The following is a 10,988-nucleotide window of genomic DNA, read 5'->3' on the forward strand; positions in this document are numbered from 1 at the left end:
AAACTCCTTTCTAATATTTACTCTCTTTCTGTCCCCTCTGAATGTATTTCCAGCTTCACACACATTCTCCTGGAGTTATGATTTATTATCCTGACCTATTTCCCGATCTAAGGGCAAATACTTCTCTCCTAATGACATCTTGTTAAAGTTTTCAAACATAACATCTCCTCAGCCTTCAAGCTCCTTCCATCCATCCACGAGCTTATTTGAGTCGTCTTCTCAGGCAGAAACAATCCCTGTTTGATCTAATGGAGATTTTTGCCACAGAAGTACACTTCAGTCACGATGTGAAACAGAACAGTTTCTACGCGCTACCTTTTCCCCAAAGTGAAGCTTGCTCACTCAGTGCTCCACTCATGAGATAGCAGAACTCAAGCACTATTTAAGTCCCTTCTCACTGGTCTTACCTGGGATATTCTTCTTCCTTGGACGTAATTCTGATTTCTTCTGGTTTATGCCTGCCCATACAGTCAGTGACACCAAAATACAGAGCTCACCAGCATTCAGTATCACACCAGCTGCTCCACGATTAAGGTAAACGTCGATCTCATGGCCTGTCTATATGCTCTCACATGGAACTTATATTCCAAACACATATTCCTTGATATATAACTAGCTGGGGTTATCCTCTCTGATGCTGGGGCGTTCCCCCCAGTATGTGCACCTTTCTCTAAGGGCTTGCAAACTTGTTGTCTTATATTAAAGAAGCGGCCCTTCCCTGCTTCAGTCCAGTCTACTCTTCTCTGCATTTTATAATCAAACAGAAAGAGAAAGCAAAACCTCCCCTGTTACTTTAACTCTCACGAGTGGCTGAGCTGGTAGCCCAGAGCAGTTCTATCATCCTCCAGGTTACCAGCCTCAGCTCCTTTGACTGCTCTGAAGGAGAAACGTGCAGCTTTCATCATGCTGCCCCTAATGCAGAAAACGTGCGCGTTCGGCGGGGGCGGATGGAAACCCGCCTGCCCTCCCCGGTGTGGCCATCGCTACAAATTATCAAAGCTGCCTCCCGCGAAAGTGAGCCAGGCACTGAGAAGATAAATACCCACTTAGCACAGCAAAATAAAACCAGCCCCAGAAAGACGCGAGACCCTGAAGGGGGACTGAAAACAGCCCCTTGCAAATAGTGAAGTAATGGGCTTACAGTTTTATTATTCGTATAAAGTTTAGTGACTTCAAAATGAACGCGAAGCCAAGCAAGACTTGTTATCCCACTAAAATCTGTGCTGTAACTGAAGCCAGTGCCCAGATGTTCCGTGGTAAAATCCACCTCCTCGCTGCATAAACGCACCACATACCCTGACGTACAGTCCTGGCTTGCCTTTATCCAAACCTACTTAGATTCTGGATTGTTTTTCTAGCAATTCTTTAAACTGCCATGGGAAGCATAAAAGGTGGTCTCCTACAAAACCACTTGGTACCAGCTTGAAATGTAACCATTTGCCGAAATAAATCAGGATTTCTTTTTAATAAACTGTTTACCGCCAGCCTCTCGGGACATAAATCGTAGAAAAAAAGCAGGGTCTGAGTTTAATAAACATCTCATCTTTTTATATATATTAAGGCAGAAGACCCTGGCACACTTCAGAGTGAAACATCCGGCAAACAGCCTCCATCCAGCCCTGCTGAAGGCATGGGATGGAGCAGAAGGCCACTGCATGGATGGAGCTTTCAGGAAAGGGATTATCCCTTCATTTTTAGGGGACATCTAAGGTAGGCAAACCTTCTAAGGAGGACAAAGGGGACTTGAAGACGCTGTTTCTGCCCCTGCATGCAGTTCTGGTGTGTGAGCTGGGTCGCTTTGGGGCAGCCTGGGCTCTTGGAATGTGGCACTGAAGGATGCTCAGGGCTCCAATGAGCAGGTGGTGCTGCCATGGCACCGACCCTGCCCACAGCACTGCCTCCCCAGCCCGGCTGGCAGGAGGAGGAGAGGGGTGCTGGGAAAGCCCCACAGATGGGCCGGAGCTGCATGCCGGGAGCGCGAACGTCAGACGAACACCCGGTCTGTGGCGAAGGCATTCGAGCCGAGCGGGGAAGGCAGCACAGGCGTGACGTGATTTTGAACAGCTTGCTTGACAGTTTGCACCAGATTGTATTTATAAACACTGGGGAAACCTCAGTGCTTTTCCTCTGCGTTTCTGAAGTGCTCACCCACAACAACACAGGCGCGCGGGGCGATCCTACACAGCTCTGCCTCGCCTCGGTGACAAACTTCTCACAATTAAACAAGGGGGCCCATAGGAATCTTGGTGGGATCAGCATCCCACACAGTGCTCAAATTCCCTCTCATCCGACCACCAAACCCTGACCTTCCCCAAGGTGTCTGAGGAGTGAGGTGACCTGCTGGCCGATGATGCCAGCAGCACGTCACATGTGTGCCACCGCCTGCCAGGTGTGGCTGGTGCAAGGAAGCTGCTGGCAGAGCCCGGCATGTCCCCTCTCATGAGTGGGACATGCACATTGTGTCACCTCACTGGCAGGGCTGCAATGACACGCTGTGGTACCCACCCTCCACAGCAGGAAAATCAATGGGATTTCTGTCCAGGGCCGCACGGAGACAAGGAAGCGTGATGCACCCATAGTCCTCATCACGGAAACGTGACAAAGAATTTTTCACACATTTATAAAGCTATTTCAAAATTAAGAGGGGGTCATTATCCACTGGCACAGAAAGCCCACAAGGAACAGGTATCGCTTTTCTCACAACAGGATGAAACACAGCCACAGGATCCTGGATACATCCATAAGGTACCTGCACGTGATGCACTCCTGCACATCTCACCACATTTTTAATGGTCAAACTAGAACGCAAAAATCTCTCAGTGTTTTAAAACATCCTCTTCTGCTTCAAATATCAGCAAGTTTTAAATTCTAGACATTGCTCTGAGTACTTCAGTGAGAGTTGTAGTGACAGTAGAAAGCTGACCTGGGCAGCTCTCATCCTGCAGGTACGTGTTTCGCTATGAGGTAGGAGAGCGCGGCCGGGAGGATGAGGCATTCCTGACAAGAAGCAATCTGAAATGCCATTCCTAAAATAGTTCAGATTCAGCGATTTTCAAAGCAGGCTGAGCAGAAACACAAAGTTTTTCCCCCTGCTCCCTTACAGCACAGCCAAGGGTGCTGATGGTGTCTAACACCCAAGCTCTGTTTTTACAGAAACCAGGCTATGGTCAAGCCAGCAGTGCCTGGCCAGGGTCACCAATGCCATCAATCACTCGCTGCCAACCGCCCAGGGAGGAATTCACCCTCACATTGCTCTCGCCTCTTCCACTTCTACGGACACAACTCCACTGTCTCGACCAAGCGTGAAATGGGTGCATCAAGGCTGGAAGCCCATCCTCAGTGCTGGATGGGGCTGCCAGAACAGCCTGACTGCGGGATGCTCCACTGGAAACTGTGCCACACTTGTGTCACCGACCATCTCCTGCTGTCTGCTCGCAGCCAGCTGGGATAGGGAGGTCCGTGCATTTACGGCAGGGACCTTGCCTCCCCTCTGAGCTCGCCTCCTGCAGCGAAGTCGAGCCGCAAGAACAGCGATACTGTTTAATTGTTCTAATTAACATCGTAACTAGATGCTAACCAGATCCGTCGGTGGGAAGGGAAAATCCAAGGGAAGCTACAAGCTTCACGACCCGCGCTCTGAAACCAACCTTGCAGAGGCTGCCTAATCCATCCCGGTGTCCACTGGGGTGATTTCCAGAGCAGCCCCAGGCAGCACGGCACAGACAGGATCACGCTCATCCCTGGCACCAAGCTAACCCGTCCGGGGAACCAGGGCATGCTACCGCTCAAATGTTAAATACATCCACAACAAACACACTCAGAGAATCACAGCTTTTCAAAAATCTGCGCTAGCCTTTAACTGTGAAGGTTTAAATGCATAAAAGTTCTATCTGCAAGTGATTAAAAAGCTCTTTGTAGCCATTGTCTCTGCGCTGTCGAAATAAAAACAGAACCCAGGCTGCACGTAGCAAACCTCAGCACTTACATCCCACCGTAGAGTTTTCTGTCTTTTTTTGGTAGTCACTTTTTTTTTTTTTTTTTCCTCCGAGAAGAACGTATGATGCTGGCGAAGCCGGAGCCGCTGCCTGCCTGGCACACACCCGCTCCGCGGCAGCGCCGGACGACGAGCCGGGCTTCCCGGCAGCCGCACGGGCTGTGGGGCACCGGCCGCCGCGGGCTGCAAGAGAGCAAAAACGGGGAGGAAAAAACAAACCTCAAAGGCGAGGAAGGGATCCGAGAGGGCGCCGAGGTTTCTCCCAGCAGCATCCCGCAAAAGCCACGGCGGAGCGGTGCCGGGACGCGGGCTCGGCGCCGCAGCCGCGGCTGCAGGGACGGCGCCGGGGTGGCCGCGGCCCCAGCCCCGCTCCGGCTGAGGGGTCCCGCAGCCGCCGGGGGCACCGCGCCCCACGCCCGCCCGGGGGCAATCGGAGGGGGCTGCGCAGGCGGCCCCGCTCGCCCCCCGCTGCCGGTGCCTTACCTTGCGGTGTCCGGTCCCGTCCCGTCCCGTCTTGTCCTGTCCCTCCCGCGGGGGGGAGGCTTGGGTTGTTTTTTAGGGGGGCGGGTGTTGACCTAGCCCCCCGGTCCGGCGGGGATGGGCTGCAGCGGGGACTGTGTCACGCACGTCCCTTCGCGCTTTATAGCCCCTTCCCTTCCCCACCCCTCCCCGCGGGGAAGACAAAAAAAAAAAAAAAAAAGATGAAAAACAATAAAAAGCAGGGAAAAGAAGCCGGGAGCCCCCCGGGGCACCCACCGCCGCCCGGGGGAGAGGGCACGGCTCCGGCTTCGCCTCCCGGGAGGAGCCGCGGGGCGGCCGAGCGCCGGCAAAAGTTTGGCGGAGGGGGCGCGGAGCGGCGGCACCCGGCGCGTCTCGCTGCTGCCGCCGGGGCGGGCGGGCAGGGGGTGCCCCGCGGGCGCGGCCGCCCCGCCCCGCCACCGCTCCGCCACCGCAGGGGCGGGCCCGGGGGGAGCCCGCGGCACCGCGGGGAGCCCGGCCCGGCCCGCCGCCCCCGCCGCAGCCGCGCAGGGGCAGCGCCGCGCCGCCCGGCTTTGTGCCGCGCTCGGCTGCGCTGCCACAGCCTACTCAACATCCATCTTGGAGGGTTGGATGCTGCCCCAAAGCCGGGACGGGGGAATGCGGGGGCCCGGGGGACGCGGCGCTCCCACTCCTCTTTTTCACGCAGCCGCTGCTCGAAGCGGTCGGGGCTGCGGGAATGCTGCGGAACATCCCAACAGCGATGGAGGCGGGAGAGACCGTCAAGGATGCGTGAGAAATGGGGTTTATTAAACCCCCCTGCATTTCAGGAAATGGGTCTCGAAGCTGAATATTCAGCCTCTCACCTCTCTCATCACGTTTTGGTCAGAGGCAGCTTTCAGGTTTGGGGACCGAGAGACAATTACCTGAGAACTGCAATGAAAAGACGAAAACTATCTTTTGCCATTTAAACACAAACCCATCTCTTTTTTTTTCCCTTCTGGCACATCAGTCATAAAAACATCAAGTACTACATAAGCATTAAACAAATTATTACTGATAGCAGCTGGTGGGTAATTCCCAGAAGGTAATCATTCCTGCCCTACTATTGCAACAGATTTGAGGAGCAAAAATTAAATAAACCTTCTTTTTTTTTTTTTCCTCCTTGCAAGACAGCTGAGCAAATCTGACAGCAAAGCCTCAGTGGAGGGATGCAAATTGTCATATTCTGTAGGGTGACAAACAGCTCCACTCTGTGAAGACACAACCCCCAAACCAGCTCATGTCTTCAGGGACACGTAGCTGTCCAGACCTCTGCTAATTGCCATTAGTTACTGCCACTTACCTCCCACTCTGTCAACTCACAGAGCAGCAGGGTCCAGCCAGCCACCAGCATTCTGCCCAAGGGTCTGCTCAGAAATATAAGTTCACCAAAATAAACCCAGGATTAAGAAAAAGAGCCCCATGGGAGCCCCTATCGAGTTATCCTTCTGTTTTCATGTCCCTGTTTTTACATATTTAACAACTCTATTCATCGTTTTCAAATAGTTTTCAAGGGTAGGAGTTTAGGGAAGGGAGGAAAGACAAGTTTAGGGTTAATTTATGCATGTTTAAGGAGAACCAAACAATACCTGCTATTTGCACACAGCATCCCGACTTCTCCCTTCCTAGAGGATCGTTTGCTTCCAACTGCAACACCTCAATTAAAAAATCTCAGCAAACTGCACGTGCTCCTCTTCTGATGCAGAAGACACAGAGATGCAATCATCCAAAAATGGGAGAAGCTGATTAAATAAGAAAGCCGAAATTAGTGAAGAAAACCTGGTACATTGTGACGAGCTTCCCCCAAAGCCTTCGGAGTGTGCGGGAACCAGCAGGGAGGGATGTGCTCAGGTGAAGGCAGCAGCTACCTCTGGGTACCATTCATGGCACAACAGTGTTTTTTAGAGCCTGCAAAAATGGCTGGCTCGGGTTTGAGGTCATTAGAGGTAAAATATTGCTACCCAGCCAAAGAGCTCTGGACACTGTGTGTCTCACACAGGCAAACCGATTATTTTTAACCCAAGGACAGTTTTAGTGCTATTGTTCTAAGGGTGCACCACTGTCTGTGATTCCAGGGGAAGCAATGTGACATTGCTGGGATATTATTTGCAGGGGTGTGTGAACACCAGCTCCTCTGCACAGATAACTCTTTTTTTGGATGCCTGCAGTTCCACCTCTATCGCCACTGTAAATCTGTGTCGTGATTTAAAGCCTAGCACAGAGCGACTCCCAGACAGAGGTACAGTTAAAGCACTTCCACAACAAGATTCATCTCTCCCAAAATTTATAAGGTACAAAAACATTAAATGCTGATACAGGAAGCGGATTTGGGATTTAGAAGCTGAAAACTACGGGAATGTCTGGAAGGTAGTGAGGCAGCCTCCTAAATGAAAACCAAACCATGAAAGCCAAACACGGTAAATTCTCCTGTGTAGCTGAGTCCTTTGAAATCCATTAAATAGCAGCTAGGATAGTCCCAGCTCCCAGAAAATTGGCATTGAAATACTCCCCCCTTGAACCAGAGATGATTCACAGTCATTTACAGGAACAGGTCCCAGGCATGGTCACATACAACACCCAGGGCAAGAAGTCCTCGACTGTAAAATGCTGTTCTTTATATCTCTGGGGCAAAACTGAGAAACTAAAGGGGCACAAGAGCAACAAAACTCTAAATGATTTCTCTCTGGGCACTCACCTTCTCCTCCCACCCTCTCAGAGGCTTCCAGGGAACTGAGTAACCGAATTACTCATCCACATGGAGACTCAACCTCTGTCTACAGCTGTGGATCACTTCCTTGGGCGCTGAAACTGCTTTGATTCCAGTGAGTAAATAAATATCCCAAATTTGGCACATCACTAATTGGTTCCCAAGGAGGGCTATAAACCATCTGGGTGAAAACTGCACTCCTCACAGCTTCCCCACATTGGGAGACCCTGTTAGAGCGGATGGAGAGGTGCTACCGGGAAACAAGATGCGTGATACGTAGGACGGAGAAAAAGGGCAGGAAATGCTTAATAAGTTATCCAGTGAAAAAAATCCTAAATAATAAATCTTTCCAAAACAAAAATGGAAATGGGCAATTGGATATTCTAGGAGGGGAGAAAGACGGATAATTCATCATATAAATAATTCATTGCAGTTTTAGCAGCCGGAGCTGCTGTGCATTTGGATGACACTGTGAGTGCTTGCGTGTGTGCTTAATTTTGTGTATATGTAATTTTTTTGCCCAATTATATGGTTCTCATTGTGGTGCAGATCTGAAGATTTGTAATCAGTAGTCCATTGATAAGCATTTGTTACTAGGGAGAGGGTATTGCTATTTTTTAACATCAGAAAGTGAGGTGCTAAACCAGCCTTGCCAATTGACGCTGCCTGATAACCAGGCTATGATGGGTTTTAGTTATGCAGCATCACACAGAGCTCACTCTCCCAGAAGAGGGATGGGCGGGACAGCAGGGGCCTCCAGAGGCATCTTGGAAGCATCTGGCTTGGGAGCTGCCACTGCCTTCCCCAGAAGAGCCACACATGGGTGCCCAGGTGGGACCTGAGCAGCGACAGTGCACAGGACGGGATAAAACCGAACGCTGTGAGCATAGAGATCATGCCCCTACTTCCAGTAGGAATACTGATGTTGCCTACAGGTTTCATCTGAAGAAGAGGGGTTTTTTCTGAGCTTTAGGGAGCAGGTGGGTGCTGTTTGAAGCAGTGACCTGTGACAGAGGTGACAGCCTTGTGGGGCCGGGCAGAGCATGGGCCTGAGCCAACACCTTCCCCCCACATGCTGCTGCTGCTCCATGAGCACAGCCGGGCAGGCAGGCAGGGAGCACCATGCCCAGCACTCATGGGTGGCTCCCTGCTAGCCCCAATCCCAGTTTCTTTTCCTAAGAAGAGGCATTTTCCTTCCCCTCTCCTGAGGGAAATCAAAAGCACGTGCAGCGGGGGGCGCGCTGCTCGCAACAGAACCCTGCATTTGTCCTGTGTCCCCTGGAAGTGCTGGCGGGAGCAGGATAAAACGAGGCACCTCAACAGCACAGCACTGTTAATGCAACTCCACAACACCTCCAGGCTTCACCCAGATGCAGTGCAAACTGATGCATAGCCACTGACCACAAGAAATTACACATTTGGGCTGCCCTCAACTTATTACTTGCCTATTTTATCCAATTATGCTTTATTTATTAAGCTACTCTGTAAACTCTTCTGGCGTTGACTGTTCTACACCTTCAGTGCATTTTTTTTATGCTACTGTTTTATGAACTGATTAACAAGACTTACTGCTCCAACAGCACAAAAATACAATACAAATCTAAAATATGGTCCAACTGAGTCCAGCATCCAGCACTGGCATCCTCCATATCACCATTGGAAAACACCTGCTGTGAGACACTACTGCAGCACTTCTTTTATTTTGCCAAATTCAATATAATAAAACCAGTTTGGAGATGAACAATTTCACTCTAAAATCCCAAATATGAATATGAAAAATAATGACAAGCAGAGCTTTCATGCTCCAAGCGTTATTTCTTAATCATTACTTCATTCTACTGGGAAAGAAAAACGATGCTGCTTTGCATAATTTAAATAATCTAATCTACTTTCCAGATAAAATTGTTAACAAACCATTGATTTAATCTCAAGTGCCCAACAGACCCCGTAAACTCTGATGCAAAATATCTATTCTTTTAATTAAAACAAATGAATTTAATAAAGATGAATGGTATGGTAATTAGACATAATATGAAGTATAGGCTACTTTGATCTAGAACATGCATCCTTTAATTCTTGGTAGAAGGTGTTCCCACAGACACAGCCCAGACCCGAGTTCTTGTTATATTCCTGTCTTCAAAGAGTAATTGTTTCAGACATGTCACTGCAAAGTGTTGATTTAAGTCACTATGTTCCCACCACAATTTACACACTCACACAGTGGAGCAACAAGAATCAGCTGTTCAAAAATGGCACTTGAAACTAAATGCTAAATTTTTTAATGGTTTTTTTTGCATTTAATGCTTCACGTGCCCTTACCTTCAGCTCTGCACACATGTGGGCAAATAGGACATTCTGCTCCTCATAAATCCTCAGTGCAAAAGCAGTAATTGCAATTTTTAGGGCCAATTTGAGGACTCTGTAAGTGGTTGCCTGTGAAACACAAAACACTGCAAAACCTAGAAGACTGGAATGGGTTTGAAGAACTGATTTTGGGTTTATATGATGGCACCTGATCGAGAAGGATTTACCTTTACACAGGACAGACAAGGGGAGCCTGTAATCTCCTAATTCCTTCCAGGCCACTGAGAAATCCACAGCATCAACCTCCTCTACTTCTCCTTCCTCCCTCAAAGTGAGGACCAGCTTTTGATATCCTCAGCTCCCATTTCAAGACGGAGACTTCTTCCCTTCTGGTTAACCAATGGCACCCAGGATTCCCAGGAAACTGGAATATGCAATTTATTGAATAGACAGAAAACATGGAGAAAAAAAGAGCAGAAGAGAAATTATCAGTATTGACCAGTGATACCATTACTGGGAGAACCAGAAACACAGCAGAGCTAAGATTTGATTCTTTGTCATTACTGATAGGGAGCAATGAGGGAACAAACCTTTCTCCTTTGGGGAGCCCCAGGTTCCAACTATGACCGTTTTCAAGGTCTGCACTACAGGCTGTAACAACACAAAGAGAGGTTAAATTAAGCATGGTGCCACATCTGGCCACTGCAGAACCACAACCAGCACTCAAAGCACACATCCAGCTCTGTTAAAGCACATATGCTCCTTTTTTCCTACCCAACTACATCCAGCAGCACTCAGCAATTAGCAGGGATGTTTTGTGTGCTGGCATTCACATACACACAGCGGAGGAGAGCTCCAGGCAATGACAGAGTGGGATGGCCAGCTACAGAATGGTTCATCTAAAGGCATTACCGAAGGCAAGCTCATCCTATATGATTTAGAATAAAAGCTCATCTGACTGGTTTTTGTCTCACAAAGCGAGAAATCCCATGGCAGGAGGTCCTGCTTCATGCTGGCTGAAATTAAAGGCTCTTCAGTATGAACACATTTTTTGGTTGGTTGGTGGAGCTTGAAATAAATCTGATAGCAAGTGAGTCAAACTCAGCTTTACCTTACTCCCAGGATGTCCCCAGTGCCACCAGGATGAGTGGCAGGGAACAGAGGTGTACTGCAAGAACTTGTCTGTCTCATCAGGAGGTGAAATGAGTGGTATCCATTTGCTTTGTTTTCCATGCAGAACGTGACTTGTTGACACCTCGGGCTGCGCGAAGTGGGGGCCGAAGCTCACCGGTGCCTGTACCACCCATGCTGAAGATAAGCACCACGTCCTCACAGCCAGAGTGTTTACACTGCTCTCTGATGTATTGCTGGAGCAGTCTGATTACACAAATAACAAATGTACTTCTAAAAACGTGTTTTTAGAAGCTTTTGAAGCACAAGTCTGAGAGGTGACGCGCACACCAA

Source organism: Coloeus monedula (genome assembly GCF_965178545.1).
Source record: "Coloeus monedula genome assembly, chromosome: 5".
Classification (NCBI taxonomy): Eukaryota; Metazoa; Chordata; class Aves; order Passeriformes; family Corvidae; genus Coloeus; species Coloeus monedula.